We start from the raw sequence: 26,471 nt of genomic DNA, 5'->3' as shown, positions 1-26,471 counted from the left end.
TGTTTGTACTGCAACACAAGTAGAGGTATTAAGACACAGATATTTACCGTGCACATGACTGACACTATCAAAAGAACAGTTTAAAATTTGGGGATCTATTTGTACTTGCTTTTATGCCAAGACTGAAATGCGAAGATTAATACCACTCTCACGTTTGTACAGTAAATATGAAGCTCTAACTCTAGCCAGCAGCTGAGCTTAGCATAGCATATAACTCGTAAAACTACAAATTGCCATTTTTACGCTTCATTATGAATCATGTTCTTTTTTGTGACTAATCTTTATAGGTCAAAAGGGTTGACAATATCTTTAAAGAACATTTTTAAAAGCAGTAGTTTGACAATTTCAGAAATATGCCTATTTGTTTCAGGTTCAAGATTCAGGTGAGAAGATTGATACCACCTAAATAAGCACTTACAAAGTGCTTAACAGAGAGAAGAAAAAAAGAATTTAAAAAACAGCAATTAAAGGGGAATAAAATGAAGTTGGACAAAATTATAAACTGTCAAAAGTGGGATAATAAAACACAGCAACATATCAAACATTCATAAAAGCTTTCCAATAGAAGAATGTTTTAAGAAGAGATTAAAATGACACTAAAGATGTTGCCTGTCTGATCTCGATAGGTGGACTGTTCCACAGTTTAGAGGCTCTAACAGCAAAGGCCCAGTCACCTTTGGTCACTAGCCGAGACCTAGGAATAACCAGCAGAGCCCCATCCACGGATCTAAGTGAACGCTCAGGCACATAGGGGGTTAATAAGTCCTTGATGTAATTTGAAGCGAGGCCATTTAATGCTTTAAAAGTGATGAGTAGAATTTTAAAATAAGTGCAGAATGTAACAGGCAGCCAGTGTAAGTTGGCAAATACTAGAGTAGTATGTTCATATCTCTTAGTGCCAGTTAAAATCCTGGCAGTAGCGATCTGTACCAGTTGGAATTGGTGAAGGGAGCTCTGACTGATGCCAGCATAAAGTGCACTGCAGTAGTCGAGGTGGGAGAAAATAAATGCATGTATGACCTTATGTAAATCGGTAGGAGACATAAACAATCTGAATTTTGAGATTTTTTTTGAGTTGAAAGAAGCATGACTGGACAGCATTTTTCAAATGGGCATCAAAACAGAGATCTGCATCAAAAATAACTCCAAGATTTCTAGCGGATTGCTTAATGTTTTTGATCAGGGAACCAAGCTCACTGTGAAGCAGGCCAGTAGACTTTGTGGGACCAATGACTATGACCTCAGATTTATCGTCATTGTATTTTAAAAAGTTTTGGGACAGCCAACATTTAACATCACCGAGGCAGGCAAACAGATTATTAGGGCTGCTGGGGTTGTTGGTTTGAATAGGGACATATAACTGCGTGTTGTGTTGTGGTGGGAGATAATATGTTTCTGAATGATCTGGCTGAGAGGAAGCATGTATATTGAAAACAGCAGTGGGCCAAGGAACACCACAATTAAAACAGAGGAACAGGCATTTGCTTTGACAACAGAGAAGGTCCTACTGGAGAGGTATGAATGTAGTCGATGTAGAGCAGTCCCTAGGTTTCCAGACGGTGCAGGAGTATGGACTGATCAATCGTAGAAATTCGAGAAATGTTAATAATTAAAAGAATACAATGACCAACAGAGGGGAATACCTCTTTAAAAAACGTGGATAAGCATGAGAGCGTTTGGACAATATCTACACCACAGTTATTTCATGGATTTCATTTGAGAAATTATTTTATATAGTGCTGAGATGTTAATGGTTTGTAACTGGGAAAATGAAGCAAGATTATTGTTGTAGGTGGGTAGATTTTGTGGATCAGGTGAAATTTAAGACTGAATGTTCTCTATCCGCCTAATAAAATGAGCAGCGAATTTCTCTGTCCATTCATTTTCAGGTACAGGATCTGTCCTGGATGGATCACTGAAAACAGAAGTGATTACACCGAATAAGACTTTGAGGTTGTGATTGTTTTTGGATATCATGTCAGAAAAATATGCTGCTTTTGCATCTTTTACTGCTTTCTGGTAGTTTGTCATACATTCCTTTAAGCGTATTGTGGGTAACTGTAGACTTAGTTATCTTCCATTTGCGTTCCAATGCACTGTCGTTTCAACGGTCAAGTGTGATCATTTAGCGAGTGATTGATTTTGGTTTTCTGATTTTTAGCGGAGCAATATGGTCAAGAATGGAAAGACAGTGACTGTTCAAAGAGGTTAATAGTTCATCTGGATTGTGTGGAGATGCTGTAATGGGAAAAGACCAATTGGAAAAAGCATCACTGGATTTGGCTACAGAGTCAGCAGTAAAAATGCGATACCATGTGATGGAGTGGGTTTTAAAACAGGAGAGGGTAGAGGTGCTTTAAAAATAACAGCGTTGTGGTCAGATACAAAGATGTCCATTAACTCTAGGTTCTCTGAGCAGAGACCAGAAAAAAGTACCAAGTTGAGGGTATGATCTTTGAAATGTGTAGCTCTTTCAACTAGATTTAGGAATTCACCAGACATGGAATATGCAGGACAACAAACATGAATGTTAAAGTCACCGAAAGTGAGTACTCTGTCATACTTGGATAAAACAATAGACAAAAGTTCAGAAAATTCTGTGATAAAATTATTGTACTTTGGAGTCATATAAACTAAAATACACAACAAGGGAACAGGACCTGAAACGAGAAAGCTCAGGACTTCAAATGATATAAAATTGCCAAATGAAGTAAGAGGGCACTTAAAACACTGGTTTTTATACGGATTAAACAGATGAGATAAACATGTTAATTAGTGGACTTTAGAGGTGCTGGTAGGAGGATTTTGTTACCTTTAGGCTAGCTTTCCAGTATTTATGCTAACCAACTGCTGACTGTAGCTTCATATTTACTGTACAGAATAAGCGCATTTCTCAAATAGTCAAACTACTGCTTTAAGCAATGTTCTGAAAAGATACTGTCAACCCTTTTAACCTATAAAGATAAATCAGAAAAAACTTGGTGGTGCAAAAAAGTGTGCAGTATGTGTGGGTTGTAACGCTGTCAACAGATCCTGTGTTGCTGACTCTAGATCAGAGTAGCATACACTATGAAGGTTTGACATGTGTGTGGTATTTATGACTCCTTTCAGGCTAGACGGTCTACGTTGACTTGCACTATGCATTATTTAAAGCTCTAACTGAGACTTTTTTCAAGTTTGTCCAACTTTTTTTCTCTCTTTTTCCCCCTCTAGCTTTCCCATTTGTGTTCATTTGGGTGCCAAACCATGGCTGTGTGCAGCGGTGCTGGAATATATCGCATATGGTGGGAAAGCAGAGGAGCTCTCTGTGTGTGGCAGAGGCCTACACTTGGATTAATTTGTGTGATGTGAATTAATGGCTCACTGGAGTGTGGCTGACGCCCTTTAGTATTACCCACAAACAACGGTACAGCTCTAGATGAGATCCCCGCTGCATTAGATCACCCACCGAGCCGTGCAGAGATGGTAGATGCACAACCGCATTAAATGATCTTGTCACCTAAATCTGTTTTTGTCAGTCTGATGCAATCTTCTCCAGGAATGTACTTTAGTAACAACATCTGCCCTCTTTGATCGGACTGGAAACAGTCTCATCCCTCACGATTAACCCAAGTTCAAAACTTGAACAAGACCCACAAGTACAAGACTCATCACCACTATCCCTCTCATCCAGACCAAAATGTGCTACTCTGGGAGCCCGCTATCTTTCTTTGTCAGAAAGTGTACTGCTCTCGCTATTTCTTCCAGGAGAAAAACATGACTAGGTCCAAACGTAGTATGTGGCTGGACCATGTATGAAATGCTAGAGGGCTTTTAATTTGAAACGACGGATACAGGAAATGGCGACACTTGGCCCAGGTGAGTGATGAAGTTACTCAGTCAGTCACAGACTTTGGCATTTATAGGACTGGCCCAGCTGTTGTGGCCCTGCCAAAAATCACGTCTTTTATGTGAAGCCTGTACCTGGAGAATAGAGAATGAAATGTTGCGTGCGTGCGTGCGTGTGTGTGTGTGTGTATGTGTGTATTTTTAACTGAAGGTGTGCTTCACTTCCAGCATGTGATTAATATATTCTATTAGTCTCAGGCTTGCAGGGAGATTACAGCCACACTTTGCCTTGAAAACAAATATGGGTTCCATTCAGAAAGCCACTTTGGTCAAGAAGCACACATCTTATTTTAAAACGGTGAGCATTATTGCTGTGTCCCTTGGTGGCAAGCCAGGAATCAATCAGGCTTTTATTTCTGTAATTCCAGGTTTAGACCACTTAAGGAAAAACTCTGTATCAGCACCAGATAGTAATGGGCAGCGTGACCGTCCCATGCTTAGGTATTGATTTTCTGCTTTGTGTTGTTGGCTGTGGTATTTTCAAACCTGCTTAGTCTGATGCCAAATCATTGTTTTTCTGCACCTCTGCCATAGACAACAATGTAAGCCTTAATAATAGATCCTTAGAGTGACTGGAGAGTGTAATGAGTCTGGGGCACTGAGTTTAAAACAAACAGAGCTACGGAAACTTCCAATTAAACTTCATCTGGTTTGCAGGGTAACATAAATCAAATAGTAAAGACGGATCTCAGTCTCACTTGTTCAGTATTTTAACCTGACAAAGTACTGACCTAAAAAGAAAAAATAACCACACAATGGGTTTAAATGCCATTTAAATATGCTACTTGAGCATCAACAAAACAAACACAGACAAGGCTGGCAGCCTCTGCTTGGTATTTCACTTCATGTGCCACCTGGTTGAATGTTGCAGGAAATCTGTTGTACGCTTTGAACTGTAAAACAGAAGGAGAGTGCCGTTCTTCCAGATCTAATGGAGCATTCAGCATTTGCTCACAATGGCAGATGGAACAAGGGAAACGTTGTTGGAATAATCATGTTTACCCTGTTAACTGGGGTAAAACAGACTGATTTAGGATTTATGAGGTGTTAATGCTCACTAACACCAATGCCAACAATATCACAGGAAAGCTAAATGATTATCTTAACTGAGCTAATTTGTTTACTGTAATTATCTTCTTTAACCATCACTGTTTTAAATAATGTAGAAGTCAGTGAGGATTCCCTGGAAAATATATGATCATGAATTTGGTAATTATATTGTGAGGTTTAAAAGACCACATACAGGCTATATGTATGAACACTAGTGTCATCAGTCAAGCAATGACAATCTGTTTTCTTGACAGGGTTAAAAGTTCATAGCTTTAAAGGAATATGACAAACATAAAGACACGGACAAATCACAGTAGATTGAATTATCTTACTCACATGGCATTCAGGGTTGGAAACCTTACTTTCGGGTCTTCAAGACAGAAGTAAACTACTAGCCTTTGGCCAAAAACACTAAATCTTCAACTTGATGAGTTTTAATGTTTTAGTTAATTTTGTCTCAAACTCTGTTAATCACTCGCAAATATTGAAAAATAATTTTAGTGTGCAATTAATATGATTGTTTATCGACTTTCATTGAAATTAAGCTTTGGCGAAAGTTCAGATAGGATGAAGATCTATTCCCTTACTTTCTGGCTTTATTTCACTACAGGTGAATATGTGCTATTTCCTCCTGTTCTATTTCGCTCTGTCACATCCACTTCACCTGTCACGACATCACCGTACCAGTGATATTTCTGCCTGCGTTCCTCAAGCCAGTCAGTCTCTAGATGCCGTTCTTTAAATATCACTGCAGTTCTGCCATTCTGTCTTTCAGACCTATTATTGCGCAACCCACCTCCTCCCAATCACCACCATGACCTCCATGATTTCCGGGAAGACTCGCCCCAAAGGTTTCCATCAACCACCTTCTGGCACCACTCCACCACCGCCAGCGTCTAGACTCCGGGGGGATCCTCTCCTATCTCCTATCTGCATATGGAGCGATGCTTTATTAAGATGCGTCACACTGGTAGAGTCTAATCGCCAAAAATCTTTCTGTTGCTAACATCAAAAATATTGTTATACACTTCCAATTGATCTCTCCTTATTGAAATGGTATTATGATGATGATATAATTATATAGACCTTTTTCAAAGCAAACATTTTGACTTGTCATAGTAGGAAAAGCAAAGATGTTACTAATAACATTAATGATGGCTCTGTTCTATTCAAGCATCCCAGGTATATACTGTTCAAATTTTCTAATTCTCTCCCTCAAACCCTGCCCTCACACTTAAATAGCCCCTACTTGCAGTTAGATTTGCTCTGCTTCTGCTTAAACTGTATGCTTGCATTCAGATATGTTGTTATGTTGTTATCCCAGTTGAATTGTGCACAGTTCAATGTTCAATTCACTTCAATTCAGGCATTTGTTCAAACTAATGTAGTGTAAAAATAAATGCATTGCAAAATTTTACATTCATAGCTGGAGTAGGATGATTTGGCAACCACACACACACACACACACACACAATAGTGGAACACTACTAAATAGGGTAACCAGGTAATCAACAACAAGGGTGCTGGCAATTTCTCTGATCAGCAGATTTGCAGATTTACCAAGGCACAATACAGCTGCAGCAGCATATTGGCAGAATTCCTGAGGTGTGAACTCCTTCAGCCCAGCATTCACCCTCTCAACATGAATGCGGTTCTCAGAAATTTCCTTGGTTGCACTCACCTCACTCTCTGTGAACTTTCCATTACTGAGGAAAGGAGGACTGTTCAGTGACACCCTCAGGCACAATGTCTGAGATTAAGAACTCCTTATCGGCTAAAATAAGGTCACCAGCAGCTAGGTGCACCAGAATGCCAGACTGCTGCATAATGGACTCGTCAGACACAGAGCCTGGGAAGAGTCGGCTGCAAAAATTGATCGCAACATTTTGAGCAACAGTACTTTGAGTACTTTGAGTGCATACCTCTGTATGAGTAGGTCAACTTTGCTTGGTCCATCTGACTGGGGGATGGCTATATGGATGTCAGTGCAGTCCACAATCATTTGCCAGTTGAACGCAGAGGACTGGAATGAAGCAGGCATGCTTTTTTTATTTTTTGGCAATTAGGACATCATTCTCTGAAACAGCACCTTGAGGAGCAGATGGATCATTGTGTTCACCATATTACTGACTGTTGGAGAACGACAAGGAAACAGTTATGCAAGATGCAGGTGTGGGCAGTCTTGGCAGATCTTCATCGAGGCCATCAAGACCAAGTCTTCATGGCCTTGATGCCCTCCACTTTCCATCCACTGAAATACATGATGGAGCCCTCAAAGCGCTCCACCAACCCTGCATATCTGGAAGCCCTGTTTCCATTCGTATGATCTCATCTGTTAGCCATGCTGCAGAGTATTTGCCTGTGCCTCTTTTGCTAGCAACAGGCCCAGACTGCAGGCTGTCATCCCCCGCCTGGTGTTCGCAACGATTGGGTCCAGACTGCACGCAGAAGGGTCCCGGTTCGTCTGCAGATTTGTTATGCTCACGCACTTTGGCGTAGCTGTGGTCAGTGGACTGATTTACTGAGGGTAAACTGATTACATTTGTCTTAGTCCACTCAAAAAACATGTCCCTTTCTCTTTTCCATGAGGAAAATGGCAGCTGCATATTCTGGAATTCACATCTGGCTCCCTGTCTGCTCGTCTGCAATGAGAAAATCATACAACGAATAATTAAAACCTGCCAAATAGTCCCCCTACCCATCGTTGAAACACTCTGCACTCTTCTATTTGTCTTGTGAAGCAGTCTTAACTTTAATTTTGAAAAGTGTTATACAAATAAAGTTTATTATTTAGCATTAGTAGTAATATTAGACTTAGTAGTAGTACAAGTAGTAGTAGAAGAAGTAATATTAACATTAGTGTCTGGGTCCAAAAAGTTGTTTTGGAAAAAGTGTTTACCTGAGAACTTGTAAACCACATGCATGTGTATTGATCATCTCTCCACTGTGCTGCATATGTTTTTTCAATCGTTTGGCTGTTTTGGGTTTTTTTTTTTGACTTTTTGGTTTCATGGTCCTTCAAAATGTGCACTGTGCAGGTTAGAGAGAGAAATGTGTTTACATTTGCAGAGATGCAACAGAGCAGAGAAGTGACCCTTGCCTTGTCTCTGGCCCCTTCTTCAAAAGCTCCTACACTTAACTATAGAGACTGTATGATATCTGGCCATATAAAATATTGGATCAGCTTGAAATGTTTCTTGGCATTAAGTTTGCTTAAAACCCACAAGGAGATTAAAAGGTTCTAGCTAACCATCTATTAAGGGTTCTAACAAGAACCTTTTATCTTCTAATGGTTCTACATTGAATCAAATATCTGTAGGCCTAATAAAATTATAATGAATTGGGGACCACAGACTTAACTTGCTTGTATTTGGGTCAGGTAAAAAAGTTTGGGAACCACTCTGTTAAACTACAATGATTCATATTTAGAGTTAAATGTGCTTGTTTCATAATTTATCTAAATGTAATACAAACATGACTGTAATGTTTCCTGTGCATTGGAATTAACATTCAAGTGAATCGACACTTTTGTTAATTTTCAATATCAAATATTGGACATCATGCAGTCTCTCCCCCTTCCACTTGCCATTTCCTTTGTGTGTGCTACAGGTCAACCCGTCTCCACCCTGCACACCACCAGTTTGAGGCCCCATCTTCCCAGAATCCTTTCTGCCATGTAGTACACTTTACACTCATTGCTTGCTGGCTAGCTAAGTAACTTAGCTATGTTCCACACACAGATGCACCTTATTTGATGTGTTTTATCCAGCGACTCCTGGTCCTTTTATCAGACAGGAAGCGAAAGAATGAGCAAGACCCGTTGCTCATGTGACTACATCCCAGTATGAAACACACAGGCATCATGTTAACATTAGCTTCAACAGCTCTGGGTAGCTTGTAGAGAGAGAAAGTTATGACATCACATGACTTTTGGGTGTGTGGTCTTTCTAGTTACATATTTTCACAGTCTTATATCTCAACAGTTTTACAACAAACTGCAACTTTCTTGACTTGCACAAATATCTCTAAATTGACAAACATCATAAGTGTAATTTATGGCACCATTCAAACAGGATCAAAAATAATTTTTCTCTCACCATCGACTACCGTACATATTTTTTCTGAAATAAGGTCCCAAGGGAAGGGACTTCGCATATCTATTTGCCAACCAATAGAGGTGTTCCTTGCCTCCTTGTCAGCACATTTGCTTTGTTTGCAGGGTTCATGTAACGTACAACACTTGAAAGCCAAGCATATCATCATGGATGTATTCTCGTGCTGCACATATGACTTTATCAGTTCAATTAGAAGGAAGTAATAGCACCATTAAAATGAAAAACTTACTTGAGGTCCTTGACTTTGGCAGTCCGCTCCTGAGTCATGAAGGAGACGTTGTTTTCTCCTCTAGTACACCGACAGGAGGATGGTGTACTATACGTCTACTATTATAGGTAGCTATTATAGTAAAAACTATGGGCAATGGTAAATATATTTACTGTCCTATTCCAAAAGTCATAAAGACAGTAAGGAAAGTACATGTAATGAAGCCGTAGAGGGCGGGAGTGGATGAACCCGGTTAAAGAATAACTGCCTGTACAGGACGCTCTAAGAAGTAAAGCGAACGTGCCCCCAAGGAGGCAGAGAACATTTCATTGGTCAATACTACAGCTGGCATTCTGATGGTTGGGGAATTTTGACAGGGTTGTTGCACAAACAAAAGCAGGGCAGAACAGAAATCTGAGAGCAGACGTTTCACGAGCACACAGAAGCAGCCTGAGTACGAGGAGAAGGGCTGAAGCAGGAAATCTGTGCAAGCAACAATACATCTGAGCATAAGCGTACAGTTTGAGCAGAAGCAGAGCAAATCTAAGAGCAAGCAGGAGATATTTGAGCGCAAGAACAGGGTTTTGAGAGAAATAATTACAAAATCTGAACGTGAAATCAATAAGTCATGCTCTCAAATTGGAATACCACGCTCTTGAATAAAGATAGGAAAAAAAACCCAATACCCAGAAAGCCATGATAGTGTGACAGGGAGCCAGCACACATAATACCAGGAGCTTGAAACTGAAGCAGCTAAATAGAATTCAGCCATCATCAATTTTATTATTTACACCCGTATGTGCTTTTCCTATTGTGACATTTCAAAATGTCCTCACCATATTGTGATATACATCAATATCTGCAAAAATATTCTTATTAATAATAAACATTTTATTGTCCAGCACATCTGCCATCAATTGTTTTCATCTGCTTTGTAGCCTTCAACATGGTGTTTACATAAATCAACATGGCTGCCATTTAAATAGGAATCATAGCATTGTTTACAAACAAAAGAAAAATAAAATGATGAATATTTATTACAGTAAGAGGAACTTTTGGGGGGTCGTCATGTAAGCAATCATTGAATGTTTAGCTACAAAGCCATGACCTTGAAACAAGGTGGAGCTGTGTATTCTGAGCTCTGAACAATTTGTCTCTCCAGTTTCTCCACAATTCCTACAGTCCATCACTGTCATAAGCTCATTATCGATCAGAGACTGATGCGTCTCATGTTCACAGTTAGTTGTCTCCTACTGTATCCTCATCACTCTTATGTGTGCTTTGCACAGTGATACGTACGGCATCAGAACTGTAAAATAAAACAGGATCTTGAAGTATGATTTCCAGTAACAATAACAACATTAGTGCTATCATATTGAGTGCACTCAGATATTTATTCATGGGTATTTGTGAGAAAGCACAGATAAATAATTTTCATTTAACTCCAGAAGTTCAAACAGACAATCTGAATTTATACTCAGTGATTGAAAGTTTAATATTTAGAGTTAAAGTTGTAGCAGTAATGGTACCCAGCTCCCTCGCTCAATAGGATGGATTTACTGTAAGCTTTCCAACAAAATCTTCTAAACGCAGCCTGAAGCGCTGCTCTATACAAGCAGCAGCAGGAAATTACTCCAAATTGTACCCAGAAATGTGAGCATGTGAACAAAATGCCCCCCTACGACTGTCTCAAATCATCCTGCAAATGTCTGAGAACTGCTTTGTTGCATGAAAGGAACATCCATCTCATTTAAATAAGTCAACAACTCCAGAGTATTTAGATTTTGGGCTCAGTAGACACAGGGTGCCTCCACGGGAGGCGCCCCCCGGCATGTTAGCTTTCTGCTGATTGACTCAGCGGGCTCTCATTATCATGAGGAAAATGAGCTGTAAATGTTCTCACTCCTCTCCTGTTTATTTTCAGGTTACATTGTGGTTGGGGAATGTCACTTCAATGCCAGTTTTGTTTTTCTCTCAAGTTGGGAAAATGGATGGAGGAGCAGATACCACATTATTCATAGTATGACATGCTTTATGTAGTATTCCCATTAGAATGATCCCTCGCTGTTGGTACAGTAAGTGAAACATGCACGCTCTCTACAGTATATAGTGCTTTATATTTCTTTATCCACTTCACAGGATGTAAAAGTACATAGTGGTTTAATTGCTTGTCTTCAGGCTACGATCTAAGAGTGAGATACCATACGTACCTCTCTGCCATGACGAAGCCATGAAAAGCTCAGCAGCTAAAATGGTTTGAAGGCAGAGAAAAGCTGTAAAGCGTCTCACGCATCAAAGAGCTCAGAGAAATGTTTTCTCATCTCAGCCTCGGAACAGGAATCAATACAAGCACTCGTCTCTTAACAGGTCGAGCCGAGCACAGGTGACATTTCACAGAACACAACCTCTGCCTCTGCTGAGTAACACAAGAATTATCTGCTTATCCTGTTTCACATATTTATGTGACATTAAGTGTCTACAGTGATGAAGAAATAAGCAGCTTGGTTGCAAGCTTTTGTATTCTACTGTTTTAAGAAAGTAATCAGCAGTTGCATTTATGGATTGAATAAAAGCTACAGAGATGGTAATTTGTTCAGATAATATGTTAATCCATAAATTAGAATCATATAATAATTGAGTCTTGGACTGCAGACAGCAGCTACTTGATTTATTTAGCATTGAACATTAAAGCAGTGGTGAGGAATGTGAATGCTGTAAATGAACAGTAAATCCAATATTTCTCGCCTCTAAAGCACAGGACATCAATTCTGTATTGCATCTGCTGTATATCCGTCCAACATTTTAACATATTGCCCGTATCAATATTCAGCTCTACTCCATTTCAGATCATTTTGATGACTGCATTTCTCTTGACAGCTTCTTTGAGAAATGTAGAGTATCATAAAGTTCAGACAGTTCAGTTGTGCGCCGTCAGAAACTACTAACACATGTTTTCAGTGTATTAAATCTCCGCCAAAAAGAATGAAAAAACAAACAAAAAAAAGTGCATTTCAACCCCTTGCGGTGCAGTTTGAGCTTCCAGCGGCGTACATTAATTAACATGCCATACAGCCGAGCGCGCTTCTAGAATGACAATGTTTTCCTCATTTGCTTCAGAGGCTCTTATCAAAAGTGATAGACCTGGCAAGATCAAAGTGCAGGCTAGTGGTTTTCCCTCTGGCACTTTCTGACTGGGAAAGCGAGCTTTTAAAGAACTTGTGACAAGCACATTGCCTTTGAAGCGGATTAGTATTGTTACCGTCTCATGTTGCACAATGATGTTCACAGCATACTGTCCCCAGAATTCAGAGGTTTAAACTATCTGGCCGTCTGAAGCCCACACAAATTTCCCAGTTGTGAAATTTGCTCTCACAATTTCAAAGCGGCCCCTAGAGCCCTGTAATACTGCACTATATTCATAATGAACAGGACTCTATAGGCCTTAAAAAGCTGCGTCTGATAAAACTTATTAAGCTTCTTTTTCATGTCCCTGAGGAAAGATTGATTGCACTAAGAGGCTTTTAATATAAATTTATTATCTCCTGAAAGTGATATGAAATCTCACTCTGAAAAATGCTGCTCCAACACTTTATCAATGGAAATGTGATCAGAGGCAATCTAAGATGCAGCACATTTGAAATTCTGCAGCTGCAGTACAGCTGAGAATTACTGGCTTGATATTTTTTTTTTTTGCCTCAATAAAACACATTCTTTTTCTTTCATGTTGAAAATAGTTGCCACATTATCTTTTGCTGCACGCTTGATGACATTCAGTTTCAAACCTACTTTATTTAATGTAAACAATGTTGACAGAAAATATAAAGGAAGTATTGAAAGAAAAGTTTATCCTATGTTAACACTTTCTCACCAGCTACTGTAGGTGTTGTTCATCACCAAATGACTCAGCTGAACAAAGGGTTAACAAGATCTGTGGATGACAAAACCATATCACCACAACGTCCATTTAGTAGCTGTTCTGGAGCTTTCAGTTGTATCACACACACAGCTGGAGTTTGCCAAGTTTTAATGGAATTGCAGGTGTTTAAATTTCATTTTCTGAGGACTTTAAGGACTTCTTATCCACGTTGGCTTAAAATGTACAATTAAAAGTTGACTAAACCATCTCAAGATTCATTTAGAAACTGTAAATACTACTGAAACAACAACTGCTGCTGCAGATGTACAAGGAAAGATGGTCTGTTGATGTAAAGTATGAACATATTGCTTCATGTCAAACAACTTGTAGAGCCTCATGTAAAGCAAAATTTAAGCAAAAGCAAAAGATCTCTATGTGCACCTATACGTTCAGGTACATCACCATTAGTTATAGAAACCAGCAGGTTTAATTGCCTCCCTGAAGAAAAAAATGTTGTATTATTGTTATAGAGCTGCAGTGATTAGTTTGTGAATCAATTAGTCAATCAACAGACAATGAATCACCAACTATTTTGCTAATCGCTTAAGCGTTTTCTGTAATTTTTTAAAGAAAAAAATGCCAGAATTCTCTGGTTCCAACCTAATATAATATGAATGAATATTTTCTGGTTTCTTCAGTCTTCACTGATAGTAAACTGAATATCTTTGGATTGTTGACTGTTGGCTGGGACAAAAAAAGACGTTTGATCAACTTGGGTGTTGTGACAGGTAAAGTGATGTAATTTTATATGTAAGAAGTTTTGTTCTTATCTGACAAATGTTTCACCACTGCGACGGTACAGTATGTTTGGTATCTTATGCTGTAAGTCCATGTGGGTTAAGCTGCTTGTTTGTGCATGACACACTGAATAACATCACTACTACAGTTTTACTGTTTCCAATTAAAATTTGATTTAAAATTTTGCATTTACATTTTGCATTGCAGAGTCAAGTTGCAAATGGCTTCCCAGCCCACTATGATATATTTGGTCAGACATAATTCAATCACAAACTTCAAATCACATTTAGGATGCTTTCAAGTCACATGTTCATGGCAATTTATGAAAAAACAACCTCTCAATAAGGTTTTTTTCTCAAAAAAATTTGATTGATTTAAATCCCTCCTCTCATGAAGTGACTAAACCAGAGAGCTGCAGCCACGCCAGCGACTCAAAGCTCTAACACAAACGCAATTTCAATAGAGTTGAACTTGATGGATAAACAGTCGCTACATGTCTCGCCCCTTTTTTAAAGTCGTGTGAGTGAAGCAGGGTCTAGGATTAACAAGGACAGGTTGAATTACAGCTTGAATTTGGGGGCAATTCAATAGGAAGTGAATCAATCTGAGGATTAATTGTTGCACCACATCCTGAGCAGCAGACACTCGATACAGCCAGAGGGAGACTGCTATAATGGAAGTGAAATACAGACAGCATACAGCAACAGCAGCTTAACCCTTCACAGCTCCTACAACGTGTTTATGTCTGATAAAAAGGCTCATTCACAGAGAGACACAATATACAAAATGACATCATGACCTGTTTCTTTTGCCCTGAAAAGGATATTTTAATAGAAATGGTGAATATTATTCAGTTGTGTGATATATTTCAATCTGTGGTAGGGATTTTCAATGTGTTTTAGAGTTTTTCATGTGAAATCTTTCCAGGTTGTGGGTTCTTTTGAAACTCAAGTATCTGTGACATAAGGAGGATGTTATAATTGGCTCTTCATTTAGGTGGTCAGTGATGTGTTATGAATCCCACATTTTACTGCCGAGATCTCCAATAGGAATTTGTGGCTATTAATGGGGAGATTGTAAAAATGTGTGGTTGAAATTCAGCTTGTTGCTTGGTGATTTTGTGTCTGTTCATTATTTTTTCCCCCATATTTCCTGAGTTGCACCATTTATAACTACTGTGAATACTACAGTACAGCGTGGACACACACACAGCGTCTTCTTAAGCAAGTGCAGTTCTTTTCTTTATGAGCTACTACATGTGATATTTCGGGCTAAAAGACTGCTGGAAAAGGCCTGCAGTATTATTAGATACTTGATGAGATATTTGATGATAGCGAGCTTTTATTCTGTGTGTCTCAGTGCATCAGAATAGTTATAAGAAGTGAGGACGGTGAAGCGCACTTCAAATGAAACACTAAGATCACATTCAGCAACTATCTCAAGGGAGTGAAATACAGTACATGTAGAGCAATATTATCTTTGTTCTGTGCACACAATATTATGTTTTTCTATTCAGGCAGAAAACATGTCTGGAATTTAAAATCTTTTATATGCAGTATCTTGGCAGCAGTGACTGTTACGGAACCGTCTCTCTTCTTTTTTTTTTCAGAGAACGATTGTTAAATATAAGAAAAAGTACTGATGAACTAGTTGACAAAACAATATCAACTCGAGGTCCATTTTGTAGCTTTCAGTCTGTTCTGGAGATTTTGATTGTATCACACATTCTTTCTCGGTAGATGGAGTTTGAAATTGTACAGTAAATGTAATTTTTCTGAACAATTTAAGGACTTAACATTTAGCAGAGGACAAAACAATCTCACCTCTAGGTCCATTTAGCAGCTGTTCTGGGTATTTAGATTATATCACATGGACTTACTCAGTTTTAAGTGAACCAGTTAGTGAACAATCCTGATAAGATCCAAAACCACCTCTATGGGAACATTTTGATTTCTCACAAACTCTAAATATCTACATTTATTTTCTTGGTTTTATATAAAACAAATGGAGATGTACTTTTGTACAGAGCCAACAAATATATTTAATACAATGAAGCAACAAGCTAATGCATAAAATTATTGAGCCAACATTGGTTCATTTTACTGATGTTTCCCCAGATACATTTTATTGAATGACATAATCTCACCCACATCTGTTGTTGCACATATTGCATTCTCTTTCCATCAAAGGTTGACTTCTTGTCAGCCCATATATGCGCACATACTCCCATAAACATCTTGCAGATTTTTTGCCTGAGCTTTGATTCATTGCAGGAAATTGATTCTTCTTGGGCATTATTCTTCCACAGAGATGCTGCTATGATCTGAGACAGGTATAGACTGTCATTTGTCACGTGTCTCTGCAAGCGCTCTTATGCTTTGACTTATCGCATCTGGGTTGGCTGGAGAGAAGATAGGCTCTTAAACAAATGGTCGCTGTCATACAAGGGGAGGCAGCTTTTAATGAGCCTGTCTTCACAATTGGCACGGTAGATGTCAAGTGCTAAAAAAAAATCAGCCTCCAAAGCTGTTGTGTATCAAAGCTTGATCACATATCACACATTCTTTCTTCTCACTATTATGTGTGTGTTACTGTAATCCATTGGTGCCACAGGGAAATGCTGGAGGTCAAAGTGCAGAGGCAGTAATGCAGTACTTTGTGATGTTAATGCATTGAAGTAATGTGATTACTTTTTTCTGTTACATGTAGTGTGAGGGATTACAATTTGAAATTCAGCAATTACATTACATTGCAGTTAATAATCCCAGTAACTCTCTGTCACTTCGACAGTTTGGTGGTCAACTTGTTTATCGCTTCTCTCTTGTTTGATGGACGGTCGATATCAGTTTCTGTGCGTTCAATGTTCAGACTGGTCTGGTAAGTGATAAATTTTTCTGCCCAACACTGCAGTTGATAGATACTTTCTGAACATCCTGCCCCTTTGTCGTCACTTCTAAACACACTTTTCATCACTCACTATAAACTGACTGCTGATATATAAATGAAGAGTGGAGTTTATGACAGCAACACATCTTAAAATGAACAAAACTAATCAAAAATGTTATTTGTGAACTCCAGGCAGAATTTCAGGATTTTTGAAGTCAATGCATTTCATTCTTCACTAAAATGTGAATGCTGACCTTTAAAATAAAGAACAAGTTCAGTGATAATGTTTAAAATCTCCAACATTTTGAGAACACATCAGTATGTTGTCTAACTGGGACAGCTGTAGCATAGCTTCGTACAAGTACTGGATGCAAAGGGAGAAAAATGGCTCCAAAATTATACCATGCACAATTTTTACCTTTGTGAGTAGATTCAAACACACAAGATGTGTAAAAAATCTGTAAAAAACTTGACATAGTTTATGTGTTGGAAGGCGTAACACAACTCGTTATTTTAAATAATCCAACCTGGGCTAAAGCATGCAGCCAAATGATTATACATCCGTATTCAAATATCATTCATAGTAAATTGGGAATGCTGGGAAATACATATAACCCTTTCTGTCTTCGAGTGACAGCATGGGACCAAATCTTTTATGTCGCTTTGGACAAAACAGCCAAATGAATAAATGGAAATGGATTTTATGGAATATTTATTGTTGACAAATTAATATAAACTAAATAAACAAGTTATCTTTCACTATCATTCATCATTGTAGACTTTAATGATCTAAATTAGTTCCAGCTGTGTATACAGGTAGTAGCCTAATGACAGTAACATTTAAAGCTAATTTGTAATTCTAATACCCACTGCTGTGGGTCATTTTATATGGATGACAGCTACACTGAGCATTTCTACACATGTGCAGGTAAAATCTATTTGCACTGTCTCCTCATGCTTTAATCTCTGCTTTTAGAAGCATATGTATGGATCCATTTATTGTCCGCCCATAACAAAAGATCTTCCACACAGCTATTTAATACAGTCGCCTTATCTTGAAGCCTTTCAGATTAAGATAGATGGGTCAATTTGAAAAGTAATTAGCTCACCTAAAGCCTGGGTTTATTTCTTGAATATCTGCCCTTTATCAGAGTGTGTGCCAAACCTGTGATTAGTTCTCCTTCCCTTTGTTCTCTGGGAAGTGAATCTGTTTAGAGAGAATAGAAATGATTGATTTGCAATAGCTGTTCCTGACATTAGTAAAATACCTATTCAGTATAATGGCTGAGCACGACAATGAGGATGGGCGATCGCAACATTGGACGATATTCAACCGCACGAATCTCAATTACTTTATCACACAAAGGTTGGAGAAACAATTAAAGACACTAAGTCAGTGAGTCAGACAAAGACTGTATGATGGTTTTGAAGCGACACACTGACAGAATTATGTTCCACAGAGACACTATTGTCCCTTTGAAGACTGGAGGCAGATTTATTGCAAAGGAGTATCAAAGCAGGCATCCTCTCAGAGATAAATACCTCCATCTATTTTTTTCCCTCCTCTCAGAGAGATAAGGACCCAAGATGATGATCTCGCCTTGCATTTCAGATAGCATGTTCCTCAGAATAGGATTTGAATATTCCCAGTGGTTAAGCATACCAGAGACTCTTTCTCTCCACAACACTCACTCCTTTTATTCATGCAAAGATCATGTAAATTGATACGGAGTTTGCCCGATTGAACGCATTTTAGAATCAGAATTACCTTTATTCACCACGTTTACTTCAACTGCAAAGAGTTTGACTTGGTGACACTGGTGTTAAGAAAGGTGAATGAAAATCTAATGCAGAAGGAAAACTCATGTTACAGACAGGTTAGCAGCTCTGTGAGGCTGTACTTAGTCACAGCAGTTAACATGCTGATGTTTCACAGGTTACTATGTCACTCTGGTCTGAATCAGTGGATGAGTCAGTAAACTTAGTTTGGTTTCTTTTCATATAGACAAAAATCCAAGCAAACTGGAATGCATCATAATGAGCCATTCACCCCACTCATTGGTCAGATGTGTTTGAGGTAAGAGCAAGAACATAAACACAGGAAGAAGGTCCTGAAAAAGCTCCTATCTGCCACATATCAAAAATGAAATTTTGTTGAGCTAGTCCAGGTCGGATCTGATTCACTCTCCGGCTAGCTGCTGGTAACTATTGATTTCGCTCATTTGCATCTCAGTATGAAAAGCACACCTGGCTATGGGAGCTGTTTAACTCAAGCTTGTAGAGTACGCCTTGTAGTTGGCTGGGATCGAGTTCTTATCATGTTCCCACCACAAATGATCCACTCCAGAGTTTGTCTGGAATTGACCCAGGAGCACATCCTCAAAGGGTCTCAATACAGTTGCTTTGGTCCACACCTGAGTACCATGCAGTGTTCAGACCTGCCCAAACGAATTGCACCACGGGGGAAAACAAGTTAGAGTCTGATTCAACCGGACTAAACAATGCAGGTTTGCAAACGACTTCAGTTCAGCCTGTTAGCATGCTAACATTTGCTAAATAGAGCATAGTGTTAGTTGAGGCAGAGCTCTGAAGTCACACTTGCATTAGCTGATTGGTATCAACTGTTTCATAAATGCTTCACTATCACTGGTTCATTTATAGCTGACAAGTCACATCCAATCATATTAATGAATGTACAGTGCAGCCAGTACAAGCTGACACTATTATCCTGCTATTGAACAGATGTAAATTTGATGATGACAATAGTGCTGGATGAAAAATCACGTGATCACCAAAGTTGTTACAAATTCATCATGTGGGACACAAAAATATTTACACAAACTTTAGAGTCAATCCATTCAATAACTGTCATTATATTTCACTTTAGTTGAAAACGATGGATCGACCAGCCAACATTAACATCTGTTGAGCACCGCTGCTATCATGCTAATACATAACATTTATTATCATCTGTAGTGCTGATGTTGATGCCGTTGAAGTAAGGGACCAGATGATCTTGTAGCACGCAATGTATGAAAAAAGATGGATGATGGATATAATGCATGCTATTACAGTGCAATCATACATTCAGTATAGATACATGTATGTTCAGATTCAGTCTATTGCCACTGCACAATAAAGGCACTTATAGAACTACAAGATTACACTATTACAGTAATAGGCTGTTACAATAGATGCATATTACAGTGGATAGATTTTGTAAATTGTGTATGTTTGACACCAAATGCAGTAGTTATAATGCAGGATGTGCTGCATGAAGAGGGTTGATCGACAGCAGAGCTCGACAGACTTCTGTTCACACAAAACCCACAGGAGTTCATATTTATGATAAAGTATTACTTTTTAAAAGATATTATATTGTACAAGGATCTGGGGGATTCAGTTATTGTTCTGCACTGTGTTACAACAAACGATCTGTCGAACTGCCTCATCAATTCTTAACTAAATCAAGACGGGAAGACTGACTGAATTCAGATTACAGCATTGAAAATAACTTTTGACTTTCTGGTGTTTGGTCATGGTGTCCGAGATGGTTTTGTGTAATAAAATTTTATGTTTTCAGCTCTCCATCGATGTCATATCCAGATTTGCATTTTAGATGTTGTCGTGACTGGAAGCGGCATAAAGAGGTGGGAGGAATTTTCACCTGGCTAATGTGAATACAGCAGCCGAGATCTCTGTTCTGCTGCTGAATGGAAATAAGGCCGTGTTTTGTTTCACACCATTAAACTCCCCCAGTAGGAGGAAGTGTGTTAAATAGTCATTTACATTTTTAAGTGTCTTATGAAGGGTAAACTGAGAATTGCGAGTCTTGTAAGAGTGTCAGCAGAATAATAAATCCTCTGTTTCATTAAGGTTTCCTGGGAAAGTCACAGGCACAGAGGAGGTGAGGTTTACAGTCCCAATGTAAGCTATATACAGTATAATTCATTAGTTATATATATATACGTACAGCCCACAATATACATCTTTCTTACATCCATCATTATTATCGGCTTTTGAGGATTAGCCGAGGCAATCTATTTTTCCAGGATATAACAAGAGCAATCTACTTTTTGTGGCTAGTTTTTTTTTTTTTCTATACGAGATGAGAATAAATTTGCTCTCTCTCTGTATGTCTGGGTTTTTGTGAATATGAACACTTTACAAAGTTACCAAATAACCCTTGAAGCAAGCAATTACCTAAGCAATTTTGTACAACTGATTGCAATTACCCGCCTCTGCACACCAAAGAGCAGAAGTCACTGAATGACTTTGATTGTATCTGCTATTATTTGTAATCTCCAGCAATGATGGAGATGACGGAACAATTTAAAATTATAGTGAATTTATAGTAAGTGCGGGTAATATTTAGTGTTATTATGATGTACGAGTGCAAATATTATGTAGCCCTAAATAATCTACATACTTATCCGCTCTACGTTGTGATCCGTTAGACCTTTTGAAGTGATATTTTACATACACGAGCTTGTCGTTCGTAATAAGTATCATTCAGACCAACAAGTGTCTCCCTCACATGGTGAACATTCACTAGAAAGAGTCTCTCTTTTCTCTAGCATGGCTCATTAATTATATCATGTTTCTGTGATTTGTGCGTTATTCCAAATGCTCCAACGATCATGGATAAGCACTTGAGATCACTTAATCTACTTTTGACATTGATGTCAAAAACAACTTTTCCTCCCACTTTTTCACTGCCTGTCACAGCGCAGTATAAAAGAGACAGCAGGGTTGATTAACAATTATTTTCAAAAGCATATGTTCCCCCGCAGATGAAAGCTTGTGCCTGCCTGTCTTCATCCTCTGCTGTGCTTCAAAGTGGCAGAGAAAACAAGTCATTTTGTTTTTTATGTGCTGCAAATTTCAAACGACGGGAGCCATATAGATTCAAACATGTACCCGGTTGGTTTTTCCTCATGAGTGGCTCTCTGGCTGCATCTCACTCCAGCGCTTCACATAATAGTCAGCTCTGTGTTCCTGGCGGCTGGACAGGCTTTTATAAGTCAAGCACCGACTGGAGGGCACTTCAAATAGATTAAAAGAGCTACCCTGTTGTTTATGCTGAAACAGAAAACAGTGTTGATGGAAAACACGGCTGATGTTTAAGATCATCTACATTCAAAGCCACTGAGGGATCAGTTTATCGCACACTGAGATCCATTTGATGCTTCACTGAATGTAATGGGAAAGCCAGGTCCTCCCATCTCCGAGGGCACCTGTCTCTTCATCATTCTGTTCATGCTTCCTGAAAAATGATGACTTCATCTCACTGACCGCAATTCTGAATTTTCTGTTTCTCCGATGCAACATTGCCAATTAGTTTCACCTTAATTCACAAATTCATAATTTCTAGCTGGAAATTGTTAGTAGTGAATCAAAGCACATGTCACCACGTAAGACAAAGCAACCCCAACCACAATTATAATTTCATTGCATTTACTACATTCTTATAATACACACACTGTGCAAATGCAACAAGACAACATCATATAGCCATATACCAACATATATATTGTATGTCTCCTCCCATCTTATTACCTCAAAAACAAAATAAAAAAAACCTGTGAAATAAAAGTTGAATAAAAGCAAAGCCATCTCCATGACAACTGAGCAAACTCTATTGCTGACAAAGGTTGTGTTATATGAGGGGAAGCCAAAGCACAAGTGCACCTTGAGTTGGGATTGTTTTGTCAGACTATTTTTTTGATTGTTGGTGTCAATAAAATAATAAATAAATAACATTATTTTTTAATTATTTTGGAGTTTCATTAGTTGTCACCAAGGCAACAGTTGCTCCTCCTGAGGTGCTTGGGAGGAAAAATACTACAGAAGCTTTATGTTATTAATCAACAAAAGTAAAAATAGTACTACATACAGTATATACACATAGATATACATGTATACATACATAGAGTTACAAATAGGTAATTAAATTAAACAATGTACAGTAATAGCTGATAATACAATCAGCAGAACTGCACCACAACATTTCCCCATCTATTCTTGTCATATGTAAAACCTGTATCAATCAAAATTACCTTAAATCTGACAATAACTCATAAATGATCTTTCTCATAAATTTCAGTGGTTTTGGTCTGTCTTCTTCATTTTCACAAGTTTTACTGACAAAGTCTTCATTAAGAGACAATGAGGGCAAAGACACTACTGTATAGTATAGGTGTAATATGACAATGTAGCAAAGGTATAAGTAGGTACAGTCAGTTTTCAGTTATGGGTAACATCACTCAACCTGCTGTCAGCTGCAGCTCAACTTCATGACATGACTCAAATTCACCAGAGAGCATATGAAACAGGATGACTGGTGCCTCATGTGTTTGTCTGTTATTGTGTTGGTGGTTTCAGTCTCAGCTGCAGTTTCACATTGTTCTTATTCTACTATATTATTACATTGTTGAAGTGAAGCTGTTTCTCCCTGCAGTCATGCAGCTGATGCAAATACCGACTCGTATCTGCCGTAATCATTTCAAAAATTCAATCAAATTTACAGGCAGCAACAAAGCCACGACCAGTTCAGATGAAGAGGTTGAACTCATTAACATGGTTGAGCAGTGCAACACGAAGGCACCGCTCTGTGGTATTAATTAGGTCACAGCTAAGCTGACAAGCTCCAGTGAAAGTGAGTTAGTTTATTTCTCGCTGGAATGATGGGAGGGCAGATGAGTGACAGATCAGATGTTGACTTTGTGTATAATCCGCGACTCTTTGTTTGGCTGTAGTTTGGTTTTGCATATGAGAATGTGTAATGAATTCAAATCCCATCTCCTTGTTGGTTCATTTCTACAAATCAGCTACTGATACTCCTTCAGACCTCGGCATGATCATCTGTCCCGAGGTTGCCATAGACAGACAGTGGTTGCCATGGAGATGGCTGTAGATCTTTCAGTGTCACTGCTTGCAGATTGCAATGTTGGTGTCAACATGTCACAGGTGAAATGTATTTATATCTAAAAACGTTCATACATTGAACCACAAAGCGAGTCAAACTAGTTCCTTTTTTGAAGATCAGATTTCTCTAAATTGCTGCGTTCCTGTGACATAAAGTGTGCCATTTCCAGCAGGACAAACAGGTTGTGGATGTGTGGTAATATGCACCCAAAGCCCATGAAGTATTCATGTAACCCGTTTCTTTCTGTCAAATGTCTCACCAGAGACACAGTATCAGTCTCATTGCCTTCTCTGAGCCCCATCAATAGAGTGAAATTAATACCACTTTAAGTATCTTTAGGTCAATCTTTCTTTTTCAGAGGCAATGAGATTACATGTATCTCTATTGACTTGGTGTTATACAGTATGTAAGCGATCTATATTAATAGGTTTAAGGCATGCTGTATGAGTACCGGAGCTCTAAATGTGTAAGCAGCAGTGTGTCCACTAAAGTTTTAATGTCTGAACCTTTGACTCATCAGCTCATACTGTCTACTCATAATGTCCTGAGCCTTGTGAGCTACACGGCAGCGCCAGACAGCCAATCGAATCATAGGGCACTAATTAACTTTCAAGACTATGCAGAGTCATTTCATTACAAATGCTGTTTCCCTTCATCATATCTCTCTGGCTGTGTTTCAGCAATCAGTCTCTGGAAGATTGAAAACTAAATTGAGTTTGTGTGTAATGCACCTAAGCCGACGGCAAATGCTAATTTCAGCCCACCCTCATGAGAAAAACGAAGGTATAGGTTGAACATTCAGCCGGCAAAAACGACCAATAGTTACGTTTGAGTGACAGACACCATCTAGTAATTATGACATGGGGAAGTGATGCAGCTGAGATGACATCAGTATAAGGTGACAAATTTCTATAATTGGAGGTGTTGGGTTGGGTGGATGACTGGATAGATAGCTGGCAAGAAGTGGACATAGCTGTAGCAGACCGCCATTCGCTTCCTGCTTCCAACTGCGAGTCATGAAATTAAAAAAAAAAAATGTAACTTTGATTGTCATGGTGTTTACTGTTGCCATGACGATAGAGGTTGTGTAACTTTAAGGAAGTAGTCTTTAACCCACACCGCGTTTCAAGTGCTCATTTTAATCCAAACCATGATCTTTCCCTAACAAAGTGGTTTTTGTGCCTAAACCTAACCAGACCTTAACCACAGCGTTGTTACACCATAAAACATCATTATTTTTTACGATGACTGCAGATAGAGGCAGTAATTGTAAAGGCGTGAAACACAACCTGTGCATGAGTCTGAATATCCCTTTCATTAAAAGACAGCTTACCAATGCTGTATTGATACACCTCTGCCAATGCTCAGTGCCAATGCAGGCAGTCAGTGTGCTCAATATGTAGGCAGTCTGTAAAACTGTAGACATAAGTGTGGTAGATGAGTCTGACTTTCATGCACAAGATGTGAATTTTAGTCTTTTTTTAAATATAACCACGATCTTTTCCTGACTTTAACCCTGTAATAACTGATTTTTTGGCTGCTTGGGAGCAGTGGAAACAGCTGTGACATACAACACGGACATATAAACACCTTTTAAGGCAGGGCAACCTTATTTGTATAGCTAATTTATATTTTAAGTTAATATGGCAAAGTTTTTAGCTAGCACATCCAGCTATGATAGAGCAACATTAGTGTTTATTTGGAGTCGTGTTTCTGTCCACCTGATGAATGTAAGTCTAATATTCACTCTCTTAAGCTCTGCTTTTGGCTGTTTTCACCAGCTAGTCACTTCTTTTGTCTGTCTGGCATTTGTTTTGTTATGTATCGTGTATTTAATGTGGGAGAGCAGAGAGAATGAATCAAAAAAGCAAAGTTGCAGGCTAGAAAACAAAAACAATGAGCTGACTGATGCTTAAATGCTCAGTGTAGCTGCAGAGCTGGGTGATAATCGAAGTCTAGCTATCACATACAGATAGTCAAGTGATCAATCATTAATGTAAAAATATTAATTATAGCAGCTTTAACTGTACTGTAGTTGCCACAGATGTTAGAATTGTCAAAACGTTGGTAGTTGGTAGTGATTATTGAATGTATTTTTGCAGAATTGTCCAATATTTACTTTTTTCTGGCGATATGGTTGACAATATGACACTTTTATATAATATTTATGTCAAAACACGAATGGTGCATTCAGATATTGCCCTGAGGAGACACAAAGCCTTGTGATCCTTTCCAGTAAAAACTGGTTTCGTGTCCTGTTTGAGCTGCAGGACAGTGTGACTGAACATCCTGACCGCTGGTCAAGTACCTCTGTCTGATGACTTAATTAAGGTCACAGGCTGAGAGCACAGTTTGCCCATCTCCTGCCTCATTAACATATCTCTTTGTTCAATATGTTGATGTGAGGCAATGATTTACAGTTAATCAGCTTCACAGCGTCACACCTCTAATTATGCCAAAATGCATAGAAAAAGGCTTTTAATTTAACTGGATATTTTGTTCTATAATACCAAAAAGGTTTACAAGGTGACTTAATCACCCAAAAACATCATCTGTACCATTTTACGCAGGCACTCACACAACTCTCCATAGCCGGTGTGTTTAGCTCATATACCAAGCTCTGAGAGAAAGGTGATAGCTGACAGTGTGAAGTAATCTGCTCTATTGATCAAGCTGTCAGAGAGTGACTTCAGTCACTGCAAAAGCAAATGCAGCGAACATTAACCCTTTACACTGAAGCAC

General features: G+C 38.7%; 1 long non-coding RNA gene across 1 annotated transcript in view; it reads right to left on the bottom strand.

Annotated features, from left to right (window-relative positions):
- Positions 1 to 364: 364 nt before the first annotated feature.
- LOC121897308 overlaps positions 365 to 26,471 on the bottom strand; it is a 67,285-nt gene continuing 41,178 nt past the window's right edge. Inside the window, exons 3-4 of the long non-coding RNA XR_006096219.1 lie at positions 6,861 to 7,580; positions 365 to 5,868 (exon numbers count right to left, since the gene is read on the bottom strand). This is a non-coding gene — a long non-coding RNA (uncharacterized LOC121897308). The remainder of the gene's footprint in view (positions 5,869 to 6,860; positions 7,581 to 26,471) is intronic.

The sequence above is a fragment of the Thunnus maccoyii genome, chromosome 5, assembly GCF_910596095.1.
Source record: "Thunnus maccoyii chromosome 5, fThuMac1.1, whole genome shotgun sequence".
NCBI lineage: Eukaryota > Metazoa > Chordata > Actinopteri > Scombriformes > Scombridae > Thunnus > Thunnus maccoyii.
Note: the sequence above shows the minus strand (reverse complement) of the source record. Positions and strands in the feature narration are given on the sequence as shown.